Here is a 4,023-nt window from a genome sequence, read left to right as displayed (position 1 = left end):
AGGAGACTAACTGAATGAGCTTCCAAAAGCCAAATGTGATTATAACCTAAAGTACAAAATAAATATCTCTGAGTTTATACTGATACTAAGGAAATGATTAAACAAACAAATGGAGAAGAACAAATTTCCCTTGCAGAAGAATTCCAAATAATTTATATAGATACTCCACCTGCAAGGATGGGGACCATAAATCCCACTCCTTAAGTGCATGGAGACCTCCCTTCAAAAACTACAGCATGGAGGGGCACCTGGATAGCTCAGTCACTTAAGCACCCAACTCCTGATTCAGCTCAGGTCATGATCTCAGGGTCGTGACAGCACGCCTCCGGTCAGGCTCTGCACTGGGCATGGAGCCAGCTTAGTATTCTCTCTCTCCCTCCCCCACATTCTCACTCTCTCTTAAAAAAAAAGTACAGCATGGGAAATGGGAAGGGGGAGACTAACTTCAGTGGAGAAACCTGTCAACCTCAGCCAGGTGATTAAGGTCATTATCAACAATGATAAATCACGTCGATAATATATACCCTTGATATGATGTGATAAGAATAGCACTGTATCTCTGTGATCTTCCACCTGTGAAAATTAAAAAAGGGAAACCTCATTAAAGTGGATCTGGATGCTAGAAGGGAAGGCTGGAAGGCAGAGCTGTACCACTCAATATCAATTACAGGAGGAATTGTGAATGACAAATCCAACTGAAGAATCATCACTGGAAAAGAATCATCAACTACAGGTCCCAACAGAGAAAGATGTACATTGCATCTCATATAAAAAATCTACTAACTCTGCAACTCAGGCAATGAAAAATCACCCTACTCTTGCTTTTCTCCAATGGACTTTTGTTCAAAACAACTCCTCCCAACTTCCTCTTTCTCCATAAAATAATGTTCCTCTCCTTTGTGAGATTTGCTTATGGCTTTGCAATTCTGTTATTCCCAAATAAACCTATTTTTGCTGGTAAAATAAACTGTTTGCTGGTAAGGCTGTTTTATTTTAAGGTTAACACACCCAAAAACCACAACCTCAGTATAATTATGAGAACAACATCAGACAAATTCCAAAAGAGAAGCATCCTAAAAATACTTGACTCCTCAAAACTATCAAGGTCATCAAAAACAAGGAAAGTCTGTGACAGCCAAGAGAGCCTAAGTAGACATGACTACTAAATTAATGTGGTGTCCTGGATGGGACCCTGGACAAAGAAAAGACATTAGATAAAAATTTGAAGTGGTTAATAATAACGTATCAATATTGATTCATTAACTGAAATAAATCTACTCTAATATGTTAATAATAATGAAAACTGGATGAGGAAGTATATATAGAACTCTGTACTATCATCTCTATTTTTCGGTAATCTAAAACTGTTCTAAAAAACAAAACGTGTTTTAAAGCTTATGAAAAAAGGATAGACACTTAATAAAAATCAGCAGTGCATTTTTTAAAATCTCATGCAAATGAAAAATTGTGTAACAGGGGTGCCTGGGTGGCTCAGATGGTTAAGCATCTGCCTTTGGCTCAGGTCATAATCTCAGGGTCCTGGGATCAAGCCCCACATAGGGCTCCCTGCTCAGCGGGGAGTCTGCTTCTCCATCTGCCCCTCACCCCGCACATGCTCTGTCTCTCTCTCAAATAAATAAATATTTTTAAAAAAAATTTTGTATAGCAGAGAAAAAATAAATCTCACGCAAATAATTTCTAGTGTCTTTACTACTCCAAAAAGGATATATCCCAGTGAAATGCTGTCTCATAAGAACTAGCCTAGATAAAAATTATAAAAATGTTTTTTGTTGTTGTTGTTGTTGTTTGCTTTCCAGTGGTGACAACCTCCCCATGAGAGGACCTCCTCCACCCATCCCCAGAGGAGGAAAAGAGTAAGCACAAGAAGTGCCTGATGCACAGCCCCAACTCCTACTTCATGGATGTGAAGTGTCCAGGATGCTACAAAATCACCACCACCTTTAGCCATGCACAAACAGTAGTTTTGTGTGTTGGCTTCTCCACTGTCCTTTGCCAGTGTATAGGAGGAAAAGCAAGGCTTACAGAAGGCTGCTCCTTCAGATGGAAGCAAAACTAAAAGCACCCTGATGGAATTAAGGTCTTAATACTATTTGGAAGCAATGACCAAGTTTGTAACTGTCACTGAATATACATTATTTAATATCTACAGTGTATAGCACTGGGCCACATGATTTAAAAGTTAAATTCTATGTAAAATGCACCAGTAATTTTTTTGTTTTTGTTTTTTCTGGACATTCCCTTAACACAAGTCACTAGGTAGTATTTCAGCAGCTCCATTCAAGGAAAGAGCAGTATGAGTCTTAGCAAAAATGAGTAATCATTTTTCACTTCAGACTATTTTAACTGTGTATCAATAATACTTGCCTCTATTTGCATAATATTTATAGTTTGCAAAGCATGTATGCCCACCTTCACATGACACCACCCCACTCCAGGAAGGCCTCCAAGCTAAACTCACACTCCTGGTAAGCACCCCATAGCATTGCATTAATCTCTAACTTAACCTCCATACATTGTTAGTGATCTGATGAATGTTGTGTCTTGCCCCAAAAGCTGTAAGCGACTGAGCCACCCAGGCGCCCAAAGCTGTAAGCTTCTTAAGGTTAGGTATCATGCTGTATTAATCTTTGAGTCCCCAGGGCTTAATGTTGTACCTAGAATATTTTAGATGTTTAATTAATATTTGATGAATGAATTAAAAACTGTGAATTTTATAATCTTACATTTCTCAGCAGGGTTCTGGTTATACTAAACATTTTAAATAATGATACTGGTTTTGTGGGTGTCACTATTTTAAATTGTCATTATTTAAAACAAACAATAAACAGGGGCGCCTGGGTGGCTCAGTCGTTAAGCGTCTGCCTTCAGCTCAGGTCATGATCCCAGGGTCCTGGAATTGAGCCCCACATCGGGCTCCCTGTTCTGCAGGGAGCCTCCTTCTCCCTCTCCCACTCCCCCTGCTTGTGTTCCCCCTCTCATTGTCTCTCTCTCTGTCAAATAAATAAATAAATAATCTTTAAAAAATAAATATATTAAAATAAATTTTAAAAAAAGAATTAAAAGCACCCTGAATCAAGATGAGTGGGAAACTGTACCAATAAACACATTTTGGATAACATATAGATGGATAGATAGAAAGATAGATAGATATAGATATTAAATCTTAATACAGACTGGTTTAGGGAATATTACATTTTTATTAAGTACTCTGTACCTATGCACAGACAGGACAAATTAGAGGACATTAGAACTTATTCATCCTTAAGATCAGAAGAAGGAAACAAAGATTCTCTGAGATTCAGCATGATAATACTTACATTATATGATAATGTAGTCTCTATAAATTGTGTAAGTAGAAATTTGGTATATTTTAAATGCATTAGAAAATATTGCTCTTTAAATACTGTTGATATATTATTATAAAAAACAAAATCTCTTTTTCTTTTGCAAATTTGATGTCCACATAAAAAAGGTATAAAAATATTAAAGTAGAGCAAATGGTGATGAATGGAATAAGAAGGAATGAAGTGAGACTATTGATTCTATTTGATCTTTAAAATCCTAATAAGAGAATTCTATATGGAACTTCTCATCTCATGAACTATATCTTAAATAGTTTAATTCATTAAATACTTACTGAGCCTACTTACTACTATAAGCCAGATATAGTGCTAATATTAGAGATACAAAGATGACTAAAATCGGGATCTTCAAAGTGTTCACTAATGAGGGGAAAAAGAAAAACTGTAACAGAGATAAGAACAAAGGCCCTTGGAAAGTCTATAAAGACTTTCCAGAGGAAGTAATAATTGAATTGGGTTTTAACACTATTGTATAATAAAGAATTTGGTCTTTGTGCCTGGTTCCTGGGAGTAAGCCTCTAGACCTTTGGAATTTCCCAAATGGTAGGAGTGTCTGTGCTATTCAAGGTGGGCTGTTTCAGCCACACTGGGTTTATGCTAACCAAGTGACTGACACTGGGCCCCTAGTTTCAAAATGGGG

At 37.1% G+C, this 4,023-nt stretch overlaps 1 pseudogene; it reads left to right on the top strand.

The window, feature by feature from the left end:
• The first annotated feature begins 1,918 nt into the window (after window positions 1-1,918).
• Window positions 1,919-2,077, top strand: LOC114214201 (small ribosomal subunit protein eS27-like pseudogene; annotated as a pseudogene).
• Window positions 2,078-4,023: the final 1,946 nt, after the last annotated feature.

This window comes from Eumetopias jubatus, unplaced genomic scaffold (assembly GCF_037043125.1).
Source record: "Eumetopias jubatus isolate StellerSeaLion01/CBP00866 unplaced genomic scaffold, mEumJub1_p1.0 scaffold_17, whole genome shotgun sequence".
Lineage (NCBI taxonomy): Eukaryota > Metazoa > Chordata > Mammalia > Carnivora > Otariidae > Eumetopias > Eumetopias jubatus.
Note: the sequence above shows the minus strand (reverse complement) of the source record. Positions and strands in the feature narration are given on the sequence as shown.